A 16073-nucleotide genomic window follows, 5' to 3' on the forward strand; every position below is an offset into this window, starting at 1 on the left:
TCAGAAGTCTTCGGTACTTGGAAAATTTCTGACGTTTTCGGTACTTAGAAAAATTCTGATGATTTCGGTACTTAGAAAATTTCTGACCTTTTCGGTATTTAGAAAATTTCAAACGATTTCAGTACTTAGAAAAATTCTGATGATTTCGGTACTTAGAAAATTTCTGACCTTTTCGGTATTTAGAAAATTTCAAACGATTTCGGTACTTGGAAAAATTCAGACGATTTCGGTACTTAGAAAAATTCCGACGATTTCGGTACTTAGAAAATTTCTGGTGATTTCGGAACTTAGAAATATTCTGTTGATTTCGGTACTTAGAAAAATTCTGTCGAATTCGGTACTTAGAAAAATTCTGTTGATTTCGGTACTTAGAAAAATTCTGTCGATTTCGGTACTTAGAAAAATTCTGTTGATTTCGGTAGTTAGAAAAATTCTGTTGATTTCGGTACTTAGAAAAATTTTGACGATTTCGGTACTTAGAAAAATTCTGATGATTTCGGTACTTAGAAAAATTCCGACGATTTCGGTACTTAGAAAATTTTGACGATTTCGGTACTTAGAAAAATTCTGATGATTTCGTTACTTAGATAATTTCTGACCTTTTCGGTACTTGGAAAATTTCTGACCTTTTCGGTACTTAAAAAATATCTGACGTTTTCGGTACTTAGAAAAATTCTGTCGATTTCAGTACTTAGAAAAATTCTGTTGATTTCGGTACTTAGAAAAATTCTGTCGATTTCGGTACTTAGAAAAATTCTGTCGATTTAGGTACTTAGAAAAATCTGACGATTTCGGTACTTATTAAACATTCAGAAGTTTTCGGTTCTTAGAAAAATTCTGCCGATTTCGGTACTTAGAAAAATTCTGTTGATTTCGGTACTTAGAAAAATTCTGTCGATTTCGGTACTTAGAAAAATTCTGTCGATTTCGATACTTATTAAACATTCTGAAGTTTTCGGTTCTTAGAAAAATTCTGCCGATTTCGGTACTTAGAAAAATTCTGTTGATTTCGGTACTTAGAAAAATTCTGTCGATTTCGGTACTTGAAAAATGTCTGTCTTTTGCATTTGTAGTTGGCAGAGGAAGAGAAATTTTTAAATTTTGAATTCATAATTTCAAGTTAAAAACCCAGATTGTTGATAGTCAACCAGTCTTATCACAATTTGTTTACGTATAATCTTTATCTCGAAGCCAATTTTGAATTAAAAAAAGTATTCTAAAATGATCCGTCAGAGAATTTATGACTTACTTTATTTTTGATGTCGTTCACTTATTATAATAAGTGATATACCTTAACGCTATAGCGTTAAGGTATCCTACTAGTTTCGACAACTTTTTTTAAAAATATTTACATAAAATTTTAAAAACTAGTTTATTTGTTCTATGTGTAAAAACATTTAAAACTGGGAAAAAAATATTATTTTTATATGGCTATTTTTAGGTAAAAATAAAGCATTTTTTCTTCATATTCGCTAAACAGTGTAAAGAAATCGCCTAAAACCAAAATCCTTTGAGGATTTTATTTAGAATGTTATAAACTGTTTAGAACTATTATCTTAGAAAGTGCATATACTACTGAATTAAAGATCAATGTTGTTAAAAAAGCAAAACATTTTTGAGAGAAGACATGCATAAAAAATGAAATTCTACTTTTTTCTTAGTATGTAGTTCAAAACATGCGAGATACGGTCTCCCTAAGGGACATCACAAAAGTGACCTTCTAAGCGGGGTGACCTTTTTACTGATTCATTAGCAGTTCGTAACTAAGAACGTAAATAGTACACATTATGTTTTTTTAAAAATGGTAATACAAATGAAAACGATCGGCCATAAATTAAATATTTAAGTCAATAAATTTTAACAGAATTAGTAAAGAATTAAAGAAAATAGATTTTTTAAAAAAAATTTAATTTGAAATAAAGCTGTTTACAAATTTCCTCAAAGTGTACCTACATACATTACATCTCGTTTTTGGTTTCATTTTTCGAACAATGTGTTCTAGATTTTGTAACTTCTCAAAATGTTCCTCAGCTCCCTCATGGTTTGTAAAAAAAATTCGTATGACATTTATTGCATTGAAGGCTTCCGCTTGGGTTACAGCTACAGTCTGGGGGTCATTGTCCTCACTGTGAAACAATTTCTGAAATTGAGCTTGTTTGTTGGTTGCAACATTTTCATTGAACTCGAGAGGGGTAATTGCCTTGTAAAGAAGTTAAATTGGCTTTTGTCAGGAAAGAGCTCCCCTCGCCTCAGATAAAAATGACCTTATAAGCGATAACGATTTTTAAAACTTGACCATATATCCGATAATCTGTGACAAAAAATTTCCAATTCAGTGAGCCGGGACTTTGGAAAAGTGACCTTATATTCGGATAACCTTATTATATTTAACAGTATAATCATAAGCACTCATTAAAAATTAGTTTAAAAACATGAGATATCGTGCTTAACGTGATGCTAAAACTAAACTCAGTGGCGCGACAGCCCATAGAGGGCCAAGGCCTACTGTGCCCATCTCAGTTTTCTTGACCTTGGGCTCTGGGGTGCAGGAGCAGATGTTCCGGTCAGGTGGTCTGCCGAACGCGGAACCCCCAGTCTTTAGTTCCCAAGCATGCTTGGTACTCATTTATCGACCCACTGAAGGGATGAAAGGCTGAGTCAATCCTGCCCGGCCCGAGGATCGAACCAGGGACCCGTGGCACGACAGAGCGAAGCGCTACCGCTCAGCCACCGGGCGTCGCTTAACGTGATGCAACATGTGAAAAAAATATCTGATTTTGAGATAAACACATGAAAGGCTTCAAATAATTAGTCTATCCACTGTTATCATCTTATACAAGCACTGCTATAATTTTTGTAAATAAGTGTAAAAGTAAAGTATTTTTAGAAAGCTAAGAATGCATGAATTCTAAATTAACAATAATCTCAATTTCAAAAATTTTGCCCAAAATGTTTTTGCACTAGTCTTGCCTTAAATCCCGGCTGACCAAACGGTAACCCCAGCTTAGATCAAATTATTCACAGGAAACTTCTTATGTAGTGTGCAAATTAGCTTTTAAATTAATCGTTTTTGAATTCTGAGTTATTGTATCAGCATGGTTAATAAAAATGCAGGTTAATTCCATTAAAATCCTCAAATGCAAGGTAGTTCCATCGTTTCGGGTCCATAAAAAAGTCCTGCACGAAGACAAACTTTCTCCAGGGTGCGTAGCCAAATCTTTGAGTCAAAAATAAGCACTTTTTAAAAACTTTTCAAGCACTTTACAAAAATTTTCAAGCACTCAAAAAATTCACATTCAATCAATGAAATAAAAAAGTAATCTAGCACACAAAAAAATTAATAATTTTTATTTATATTTTTAAAAAAATTTCTAGTCCATTTAACAATCTTACACTACAATAAACCCTTTCTTTCCAAGATAATTTAAAAAAAAAAGGTTACTAACCAGTTTTCAGCAATGTGGAGTTTGCCAGCTCTACTCTTAAAATGAATTACAATTGATTCAATCACATAAAACAAAGATTTATTAAGATTTATAATAACAATTTCACTTAAATGCAAAAAAGTATATAAACATACATAAGGCATATTTATTTTCCATACAGTTTCATATGTAGTTTTCATGTAATTTCTTATCAACAACATTTCTTATCAACAAGTAAATGACAGGAACATTATTTTTTATCTGATAATTTGTTTTTTAGATCCAACAGTTCTTTCTGCTTTTTATTAATATCAATTCGTATAGCATTAGATTTTTTCAAAAATGAAAATTTTTCTGCCTGGTGAGCCAGCTCGCTTGCTTCAGGTTTATTATATATTTCTCTAAATCTATTATTTTCTTTTTAATGCAGAACATTTCTTCTTCTTTCCTTTTCTCTAGCCTTTTGGACTTCTAGATACACTCTATACTTAGCATGTGCGCTGCTACATGAAACACGCATTTCTCTCGTTATTTCAACTTTATGGAGCCCCCCCCCCACATTTTTTTACATTATCGTAAATAATTCTCTGTGAAATATAGGAACTCAATTTCAATGTTCACACTGAATCCTCTTTCCATGAGAAAGACTCAAAATAATTTCCTACAACTTAGGAAATTTATCACTCTCAAAATAAGGGATAATCATCTAATCTTGTTTTCTTATGGTCAAAGTTTCTGAAGGTGTCAGGTATGACCACTTGTTTGTGAAAGTCTGAAAATACCGATGCACATTCTTTTTCTTCAGTCTAATTCAGCCGATATAAAGTTAAAAGAATATTTTTCACCCAAAAAGAAACGGCTGTAAATCGAAACAATCAGTACTTTCCTACATCATTGGTCCAATCCAAATGAATTCAACTTGACCCTGAAGTCAGAACAAAAGTACCCTTACCCCCTACGTCAAAAAAGTGGTCGAAGTAAAATAAAATAAACAAGAATAAAATTAAAGTAAACTAAAAAGAAAAACAGGATCTGATATTCTCTATCCGAATTGGAGCACTCCTGTTTCGGTTTCAAGTGTATGCGCTAGTCACAACGTGGGTACGACATGAAGATTGCGTGAATGATTCCATAGCAAACACCCTATTTTTCGTGAAATGCATGGGATCCACCAGATATCACAGAAGAAAAAAAATATTCATGAAAAAAAAGTACTTTTTAAAAACGTCAGCTGAAAAAAGCACCTTTAAAAGCTTTTAAAAACGAAATCCCCAAAAAAAGCACCTTTAAGTACTTTTTACATACGCTACGCACCTTGTTCTCCCAACGCTTGATCAAGGAGTCCCCTTGTCTTCTAGTTCAAGATTTGAACATTAGTAGATCCTAAAGAATGCTGTTCAACGACGTCCTAAAACTGTTACCTAACAAATGTTTTATATCTGAGTCGAATAATGACTAAACAGATTAGGTAAGTGTAATTAATTAATTAGCATGAAACAAAGTTGAGCATCTTTCCCTTGTTTTCAAAATTAAGAGACTTCTGTGTAGAACATAAGCCGCAGATCCAATATTGAACAAAGATAATAAAGCAAAGGTTAAAAGTTCTACCCATGACAATATTGGACCGTGTTATCGTTCAGATTTGCATTATCTGATGCGTGTCAAAATTGAGCCCATATCGTGCTAAACTCGATTGTGTTTATCAAATAAAAAAGGCTAATTCATAAGGTTGCAGGCTCGATATCATGGTTCTTCTACACCGGAACTAATGAAATGGTTCTAAAATTTTAGTTTTCAAATTTATTTTTTGTAAAGTATACTCTCGATATCTCGAAAAACCCTATGTCAAAAAAATATTTATCCCTTGGCATTATATGTCTAAGTAATGTTAATTTGAATTCCTTTGTCGAAGAGTTTTTTCTCAAAACCTTTGTCGAATTTTTTTCGAAATAGAAGTTCAATTTTTTCAGAAGAATCACATGTAAAATTATTGTATATCGATTCATTTCTGTTTAATGTATATTTGTCTTAGTTTTAAAAATAAAATTATCATTGTTGTATTTAGACTTCTAATAATCTATCACCATATACAGATTTAATAATAGTTATTCTTCTGTTTCATTACTCTACTTTATAGTCATGTTTTAGAACATATTTAGTTCTTGTTATTTTGAACTCGCTATCTCTAAATCATTTTAACCTTCTACTTTAAGTTATCGAGAGTTTACTGTATAATATTAGATCAGCATTTTTAAATTTGATTTTTAATCATGATTGCAAAAATAAAAAATTTTATTTTTAGGTTTGCGAGTGTTGAATTTTATTGTTTGTTCATCAAGGAATCACCAATGAGTTGAAAAAGATGAATTACCATTTGATGTGTTGAATCTTGAAACGCTTGATGAAGGGAATTGATTAACTTTGGAAAAACTTCTAATTACAAGTTATGTGAATTAATTTAATTTTACACTAAATTGCTAAAGATCTAAAATTTAAGCATATTCGTAATTAGTTATTTAAAGATTTCTAGCACTAAAACTTTTTAGAAGTAACTAGAAGTTCTTCACTTCATAATACTGACCCTTAGATTAAAGCATTTACAAATTTAATAAAGAGGAATTTTAAGAAGAAAAAGTTTTTAATATTATATATTTATAATTTTTTGCATTCTGATGGTGGCTTTATTAGCAATACTGAAAGATAATAAGTATCTTTTGAAGTATTAAAGTAACCTGCGTTATAGTGATTTAAAAAATTCTCGTAATATTTGCATTTTCTAGTAATCGTTCGTGAACCTTATTAGATTTCCATAATTTTATTTTGTAATTTCGGACTTATAATGAGGAACCTGCATGCGTAGGGTAATCTTGATGATTTTGAATAGTCTATAACATAAAACTCTCAAAAATCAAATCAGTATGTTAAAATTGACCTGTATTTTTTAAAATCATAACTCAAAATTAACTAGTTTAAAACGAAACTAACCTTCAAGGGACTCAAAAAAAGCGGGGATTGCTTATGACGTCAGTATATAGTACCTAGTTAAGCGGTTTTGATAAATGAAGTTATAGCAGGTTCAAGCACCTAGAGAAGAGTAGTGGATTCGAATTGGGATTGATTAAATTTTAGCAGAATTAGCCTCCTATAGAAAGATAGTGGGCACGAAAACAATTTTCTTGATAGTTCGAGTATGGATGGTGTTTTCAGTAGAAATGTAAACAATAACAATCTCGAGCTGTATGCCTGCTCTAGTTCCGGTTAGAAAGTTTGCAGCTGCTTACTAGATGTTATTCTGTGAGGCGATATTTTCAAACTGATAATTTTGTTTTCAATAAAATAAATAAATTAGATAATTTCTGAGCTCAAATCTGCCGTATTTCATAAGATATTAATGTTATTATGTAATTCTGGTGAGTTTGAAGTGAAAATTTGTTTTAGTTATTTAGAGATATATTATTAAAAAAAGGTGACATGGTTGCTAGATTTTGATTAACTCGCTTTTTTGGCAGTCTTGATATGGCCTCTTTTCATAAGTTTATTACTGTTTGCTCTTGTTGCAAGCTGTGCAACATCTTACGTTAGCACTTTTAGCATTGTAAACACAAGTAATCAAATACAATGTTTGCAAGAATCTCAAAACACAATGATGCCAAATGGTTTTAAAATACAACGGAAACAGTAACCCGGAAATTTAGGCGGTACCGAGCTTGCAGCGTTCCCTAGTGTAGAAAACACCATCCATTGATTAAAATAAAAGATAAAAATTACCCTTTCGATTAACCAATATTTTTCTATCGATATTCCAGCTTGCTATAATTTGATAAGTTACTAAAAATCAATCTGTCTTGACCAATACTGGAATTATCTTTTTGTCCGTTGGTTAATCCACTAATATTAAAACAGTTTTTGAACCTTTTTTTTAAAAATTAAATCATTTATCTTTCTTTCTATCGATAATCAATTTGCTGTAATTTTTATAACTCTACCCACCTTTGGGACGATTTAAATTCACTAGTATTAATCACATATATATCGGCATTAGAGCATGTTGTGACTTGATTAACAACCAGACTTTTTATAAATATAGATTACTATTGTTTTAACCTGACCTTCCTTTAATTTGAATAGTTTTTTAATCCAATCTCGACTCGAACCTAATATTTTTCTAGCCTTACTCGAAAATGCACAACATTGGGATTGAAGGTAACGAGGAGCAAGCCAAAAACGATGCTCCCAATGGAAAGAACTTTCATTAGTAGATACATAAAACAAGCCACAATGAATAAATGGATTGGAGTGAATCAGCAAAGGGCAGGCAGACATATAATTTCTTTAAAGATCCCACACTAACTCGCCTGCAGTCAAACTTCTATTTAAATCAATTCTTAACTGGCCACGGGGTTTTCGGAATATATCAACAGAAATTCTTCAATAAAAGAGCAACTTGTAAATTATGTGGGGTATTTCTCATTAATTTTCTCTTTTGAATACATAATTTTTTTTTCTTTTTCATTACCATTGGTTTTAAATGAGTATTTTTTTTAGAAACACGTTTAAAAGAATTAATATAAATAAAATAAAATTGCGTAAGAACAGACGAAGTATAAATTTAATGACGTAAACCATGCGTGCTACCACGTAATGTTCTTTGAATTCATCTGACATAGCGAATGTAAAATAATTAAATACTTGCAATAAATTATTTTTTTGTTTAAACAGAGTTATAAGCTAGCAATTATCACTGATGTTATCTTTAAAATATGTGAAAATTGAATAGCTAAATTTAAAGCAATGGCTAACGCTTAACCAATCATAAAATTCCATTTCGTTTTCCGCTCATTCTGCAAGAACGATTTGTCGCAGAATGTTCTGATGTTGACAGTGACCTTCCTCCTGCTTGAAACCATCTGTATGTCAAATTTCAACGCTGTCTGTCGGATGGTATAGGAGTCTATAAAGGACACACATTCATTTATATATAGATAACTGGCGTTGGACAGCCGAGTTTTACATTTCTGTAATCCGATTCTGAGTTAATAACTATTAATGATCAACTACGTAACCTTCTAATTTTGAACTCAACCCAAAAAATAATGGAACTCTTGGATTGAGACAAGGACTCTTTGATGGAAATAGCGCGCATTAGCATCACATGGAAAGGAAAACCTCGAAAACATCCCACCGTCAGCATGGGGTCTCTAACCAATGATCCGTCTTCCACTGGGCATTTTTAGTTGAGCCCATTTCCTTAAATGCGCATTTAGACCTGCGTCCATTATTTAATCATACATTATGAGCTATGTCCAGATCAAAAAGCTCACTATCAAACTGTTTTTATATTTTATTTGTAATGTTATGCCATAACTGATTTTGTTTTTAAATTTTTCAGACAATTGATACAGCTTATCAGTTAATCGGATCTGATGTTGCTGTATAAACGCTTGTGTGTCTACAGATTCATCAGCAAAACATTTTATAGACATGAGTTTTCGTAATATATTTTATGTTAAAACTTATTGATACTGTTAAACTATTTCATTGAATTTACTTGTAAAAAAAAAGGAATAAAAAATAAATGTTAAAACTGCTTCTTTCTTTTTTTTTTTAAAAAAAAATCTTTTTATAATTTTGATTCCTTGTTAAGTATAATAAAGGTGCATGCCCATTTAAGATATTCCGCTTATATTTTATCGCTTTTTTACTTTTGCTACTTGAGATTTACTTGAAACTGATTTCTAAGAGAATAGGCAATTTATTTTCTGGAGATTTAAATTTGTCAAAATACCCTAAAATCGGTAAATATTTTGAGTGGGCATATTAGAAATTTTCATTGCATCCAGTTATTAGCGATTGCAACGCTCGAAAACGATATCGGGAAGGGAACAATTGTATAGTACTCACAACAATATTATCTCTTTTCTTAATATTTTTTTGTATTTAATTGTCAAAAATATATTTTTCAAATTTCCAGGCCTCTTTCTTTTAGAACTATGTTTAATGTAGTTTTTAGTTCCATTTAGTTTTTTAACTTAAAAGTTTTTAATCTATTTGAAAGTCAAGATAGAAATTAACTTTTATTTTCCTATGAGTCTACTCTCTAATGCAGAAAGCATGTGAAGTGTGGCTATAGGTAGAGATCGAGCAAATAAGAAAAAATGTGATTTTATACCTTTATTATTTACACCTGCTTGGGTTGGCCCCTCCTTCGCGGATTTACTGCGGCTCATTTTTACATCAGCTTACTAATACTAACTTTAACAAATTACTAACCACTAATTAATTATTTTGTTAACCTAAATAAAAAAAATGGTTCCTCCTAACCGACTGCTGAGGTGAACTGTTGATGTGGCAGAAGTCGAATTCAGGCCGTAGATGACGCCACTGAACAACAGGAACAATCGCACCCCCGCTGCCAAAACAGGCATACGATAATAAAAAAAAAGTGAACTGTTTGCTTGTGTTGTTACATGTTTATGTTATACCTGTTTTGTGCTGTCCTTTCTCTCTTCTTTTCTTTCACTATTATCTAGCTACTTAACTCACAAATTATGCCAAAATTGATAAGGAATATATGGGGGAAAAAAGAGAATTCTTCGATGCTGGCTTCCCTGTCACCTTTTTAAGAAAGGGAGACGAGACACCACCCTATATGTTTTCCCTAGCCTCTACCTAAACAGATGAGATGGGGAGAAATGCAGAGAAAAATATTCGTAGAAAATTTTCATGAAGTCCTTATAAAATCGTAATTACATTAAACCTTACTGTAAAAATTGTTTTTAAGATTCTCAACTGAGATAATTTTGTGATATAAATAGTGTGCAATAGTTGCTGTAGTACATACATAAATTTTTATGTAATAGAATATAGCGCCCTATAAAATCGAGTGTTAAATACGAATAATAGTATAATTCTCTTTGTATATCAGATCTAAAATTCTTTGGCTTCGTGAAGAAAAGAAAAAAAAAATAGCGAAATTTTTTAAAATTAAACTTGCTTAAATAATAGATGTGTTTACAGATTTCAAAATACATCCAAATTGCTCATGTTATTCTTTAAACTTTTATGGTAATGGTTAAGATATTTTAGAATTTTGTGCTTTTTTATTTAATGTGTGGTGTGGTTTTTTTTAATTTAAATGTCATGTTTGCAATATGATATTTTCATTTGATTTCCCTTTTAATCGAATTCTATCAAGAAAACACAATGCATCATAAAAACAGGTTTCCCCCCAGTATTGAAGAAATAAATATTTATAGAACATTTTGAAAATGAGGGTATGAAACCGTAACTTCTTATCGGTATTTTAACCTGCTCTAATTTTATCAGTTTTTATAACTCTTTTAATCGATTCTAGTATGTGTTATCATTTGAACAGTTTTCGAACCCGCTATAATTTGATCAGTTTTAAAAAATAAGTCTCCTGACCAATACTTGAACTCACTAAATTTCTATTAGTATTTGAACCTGCTAAAATTTGGTCGTTTTTCAAAATAATTATCTTTTCATTAATACTCACATCTACTTCCTACCTATCGGTACTTGAAGAAGGTAGTGGGTTCGAATACGGCTAAAAATTAGTGAGTTCATGAATTGGCCGAAAAAAACTTTATTTGAAAACTAACCGAGTTACGGTCAGGTTGCGCACCAAGAAGAGTGTTGTGGGTTTGAGTATCGAAGTAAAAAATTTTATCTTGAAAAAATGATTGAGTAATAACGCAACGATAGAAACTAAATAAGTTTTAGTATAGAATTAAAGTTACTGTTTTGAAAACTGATGAAATACCCAGGTTTGAGTATCGAATGAAATATAACAAATTCGAGTTGCGATAGAAATTGCAGGTTGATGAATTGCAGGTTGCGATAGAAACATTGTGGGTTTGAGTAATTGTCTAAAAAAATTTTGGTAAAAAAATAGATAGTAGGTATTGTTCATTAGAGTGATTTCAACAAAAGTTTTAATGTTAGTGGTAACCGATATAATTTAGTGAGCAGTATGGTCAAAGGATATTGGTTTTTAAAAATTACCAAATTATATCAGGTTCAACCTATAGAAAGTTAATCGGTTCGACTTATTTTTTAGGGCTGCTCAGCGGTGACCAATACTTTATCACACTATTTTTCTATCGGTACACCACGAACTTGGTATTATTTGATCAGTTTTCGTAAATCAACTTGCTATCCTTCATTCAAACTATAGTTCGTTCACCAGAAGTTGAGACTTGGCTCCACCTCCTGGGACGCAGAGTTCATTTTAGCGCGGGAGTTAGAAGAGAAACATCTCCGTTGTTGAAATTGAGACAACCCTTAATTTGCGCCAAACACAAAAAAGTGAATTATTTTTCAGTCATTACTTTGCTTTATCATCTGCTATTATACCTTTTGTTACACTAGCTAATTAAATATAGTTTAAATTTTTTAAAACTGTTGTTCTCCCAGCGAAATAGCTCATAAAGGACAAACTATTCACTCAAAAGAAAGAAATATCATAAGAAATGGTGCAAAATATAATCAAATTTATGAAATATTTATTGTTAAAAAAATGCACATAAAGTTTGCGAAAAAAATTGTTTTGCCAAACGATCGCCAAATAGCAACATTGTTCAAGTTTGCTCACAACCTTCTCCCAAAAATAGCGAAATAGTATCGTCGCATACCACGTGATGAAGGCGGAGCCAAGTGCCAACTCCTGGTGAACGAGCTATAGTTATTTACTTTTAATCAATCCCATTTGCTTTGAATTCTATGTTTCTATCAGTAATTATTTCAGCAAAATTAGTCGCGTTAATTTAATAGTAAAACCTATTTACTTTACTTCTGTATTTGAAAATCTACTCTGCGTTAAAATCCACTACTTTACTCTAGGAATTTGACCATGTTATAATTTTGCCATTGTGCATTACCATGCAATCTTACTAATTTAAATCTGTACTTTAATCTATTATCTTTAAATTATTTTCCGAACACACTATTTTTAAATTTTTTTTTATCAAGATTGGTTCTAACCCGTTAAAATTTGAGAAGTTCTTATAATCGAGTTGTTGCGAAAAGTTTGTATACTCCAATATCATTCATGCACTTATCTAACATACCTTCATTTGTTCAATACTTGAAACCTTAATATTTATATCGGTAGCCTAACCTGCTATCATAATCAATATTGAGGAACTCAGTTGCCTTGACAGTCCGCGAGTTAAAGTTTGGTGCGGTGCTGCATATTAAAATAAATGAGATGTGGAAATTACTTTTCTTATAATTATATTTTTGAACCTATTTGTTTTTAGCATATGAAATTGTTACAAAATTTGTAAACTTATTTAGTTGTAGCTTACTTTTACAATTCTGTCTAAAAAATAGATTTCAACAGAAAGTAACCTGGCTGAACGAGCTGCAGTTTTCAGGGTACGGCAGTCCATCCCTGTACTCAATTATTAATTTTATTTGAAATATTAAATTTATTTGCTGAGAGAAAATTCAGCATGCGATTGAATTATTTATTTACTTTGTATTACCTTAAAAATAGAGATTTTTTGGAATAAAACTGAAATTTTTACTACAGTTTTCAACATTAGATATCAGAAACTGTATATCTTACTCCCTAACCTACCATCTTATTTTGACGATATTTTTCAAATTTTATCCGAATTAAATTTTGCACTAGAAACTAACTCAACTAAATATGTCTAAATTGATCAATCTTCTGCTCAGCTAAAATGTTATTCTTAGGTTGTAAATATGACACACACACTAAATAGTCTTTTAATTACATCACTGGCTTAGCCATATTCGTATTAAATACAATATAAATATAAGATCAACTGATATACTTAAGAATATTTTTTGGAATTAGGAGGTTTAACTTAAATAGGGGGAGAGGGGTTAACGTTGAGCAATCATATATGATTAATGTTAAACACATATACAGCATGTTTTTTGTATCGCATTAAAAATATACATAATATTAGACTGTTACAGATAAATTTGCTAAAAGTATATTTTAGAAAAATTCTTGACAAGGTTCTAAATTGTCCTATCTTCTCCATTTGTTCTCACTTCCAAGAGTCTTTTCTTTTATATCCTTGGCGGTGATGATGAAGATATGAGGGGTACAAGGTTTCACCAAGAAACTTTCATCCCTCCCTGTAAAACATCTGACGTAAAGATTAAACTGATGGTGCCCTTTCAACTCCGCTTGCGATTTCCCTCAATGTTCCTCTGCGATTATTTTACGTTTTTCAAAGTTGTGACGTCTTTCTAGTCTCGAACCCTCTGCAGCACTGTCAAATTTTTGAGGTTACCAGTCTCCACCTGCTCTGTATAGTTCAGAGGGGAAAAAGTATTAATAGCTGCTTTTCTAGTCATTCGTTCAACTGGTATACCCTCAATATTTGTCGGATCAGATTAAATTTAATATTCTCTCGGTGTTGAGTCTAGAATTAGTAAATAAGGAGACTTGGTAGGCGAATGAAACAGATATATGCTAGTTTTCCATTTACTTTCACTGTAGTGATACTTAATATTTGGCAATTAAGGATGATTCATGGTATCAGAAAGACCTTAAGTCTGAACCATACACCTCATCTCAGGACCTTGTATTTTTCACTGATAGTAGTAGATTGCACTCCGGTAGATTTGGCTACTGTGTCTACGCTAAATTAGAGGTTGGTTTGAATTTTCATCGCAGGTTTCGCAACACAGACAACTGTTCGAATGTTATCTCAAATCTTGCCATCAGAGAGGTTTTGAGTTTCGCCCTCCATTCTGAACTTACTGACACTTATATTCTGATGGACGGCAATTGTTCAATCAAATACTTACAAAACTGGACAAAAAAGAATTGCACAAGATGTAATTTTCAAAATTTTTATACTTTCACAGTCAAGTTTGTTTCCAATGAATCTCTTCCCACTTCGGGGCCTATGAAAATGAGGAGGTGGATATGGGGCGAGTGTTACCGGCATCGTCAATCGTCATCGATGAAAAGGTATCCCATCATAGAATCGAGTTAACAAGTCCTATATACTAGTGAATTAGAATTGTATTTTTGTAGTGGTAGATACACTACAGTACTCCCCCACCAGAACTATATCTGATAGAATTCGAATGCCAGTACTTGACTCATTGCTGTTTTGTGAGATGCCGGGAAAACTGTATTAAGTTCACCGTCATGGTTGCTCCTATGTTGCTATTAGCAGTCGAGTGTATACAGGCCGACGTTGTGTGTGCAATTGAGACTGAGTAGCAATAGCGTGAAGAGGTGAAAAATGCCGCAGTCACAAGTTGCAAGTCAACTGTTCAATGTGGACCATCCATTAAAGTAGTTGGTTCGAGGTGGGAGTTTCTGTCAAGATAGGGGTGTTCATATCAAAGTGGGAGTTTCTATCAAGGTAGGCATTTTCACATCACGTCCGGGTCACCAATGTGGGGTCACCAAAGTTATCAACCATGTCAATCTTCATCTATGAAAAGGCATCCCACCACAGAATTGAGTTAACAAGTCCTATATATTAGTGAATTGGAATCATATTTTTGTAGTGGTAGAATTGTCTCTGCAATTGGATGATCTGCAGCACAAACTGCATTAGCCAGTTTACGAAGCGGCGACATATAATGTTTGAAATTCGTCGTAATCACATGTATTAAATAATTAATTTGGCATCATATGACATTTTTTTCACTCATCACTTCTTATTGAATTCATATTTGTGTGAGCAACGTATCAAACTATTCAACAGATTGACTCTACAGATCCTGAAACAAGAAGTACATTTTTAATGTCTTTTCATAGCATGTTATTACAATTATAAAAATTATAACTATTGTCAAAACAACATTTCTCTCTAACAACTTACTGTAATATCTGAAAATGAGCAACGACTGACTTTGTTGTTTAAACTATTCTCACCATCATTTGAAGGCTAAATTAAAACTTGTGGTTTTATTGTCAAAAATTATGCAAGACTCGTTTTATCCATTGCGTTTTATTTAAGGTTAAAGTAATAAAAGTTGTTGGTTGAGGGGATGACATTTTGAGGCAAAATAGTGATTACTAGATCATATCAACTAAAACGTTTCAAGACAAAATTCATTCTTGCATATGTGCTAACGGTATCGTAGTATACATTAATGCTTGGAACCAAATTAAAAATTTTAGTTTGTAGGTCAAAAATGGGCTAACCTTTGTCCCAATCACGAAATGTTTTAGAGGGTTAGCTAACTAACATTTTTGATGGGTTTTTAATTTCCCAGCATGGGTCAACAAATGGCGGTGAAATTCATACTTTTGGTTTTATAGTTAAAAATTCTCGAAGTTATGTTTTGGTCGTAACTTTTTTCGGCGATCCAGCTAAGGAAATGGCAATGTGAGCTAAATTTTTTTTTTATTAGACTAACAAATCGGATTAAATATCTGAAACTGTTTGAAAATTTATTAGATTTATTAAAAACTAGTGGGCTGCGCCCCTTGCTCGCTAACGCTCGCCAACCCCCGAAAATTGTTACGCAATCTTATATGGTTTGCTTCGCTCGCTACTAACTTAGAATTTTGTGCATTTGCAATGTACCTATGAATTCAAAACAATCATTCAAATTCATAAAATTTTTTTTTTTTAAAATTACATCTTTTTAGTAAATACTAAGTCATTAAAATAA

At 31.9% G+C, this 16073-nt stretch overlaps 1 long non-coding RNA gene across 1 annotated transcript in view; it reads right to left on the minus strand.

The window, feature by feature from the left end:
• Window positions 1-3886: 3886 nt before the first annotated feature.
• Window positions 3887-16073, minus strand: part of LOC147806840 (uncharacterized) — a 157596-nt gene continuing 145409 nt past the window's right edge. Inside the window, exon 15 of the long non-coding RNA XR_015435295.1 lies at window positions 3887-15173. This is a non-coding gene — a long non-coding RNA (uncharacterized LOC147806840). The remainder of the gene's footprint in view (window positions 15174-16073) is intronic.

Source organism: Parasteatoda tepidariorum, chromosome 7, assembly GCF_982258835.1.
Source record: "Parasteatoda tepidariorum strain Cologne lab strain chromosome 7, Ptep-v5.0, whole genome shotgun sequence".
Classification (NCBI taxonomy): domain Eukaryota; kingdom Metazoa; phylum Arthropoda; class Arachnida; order Araneae; family Theridiidae; genus Parasteatoda; species Parasteatoda tepidariorum.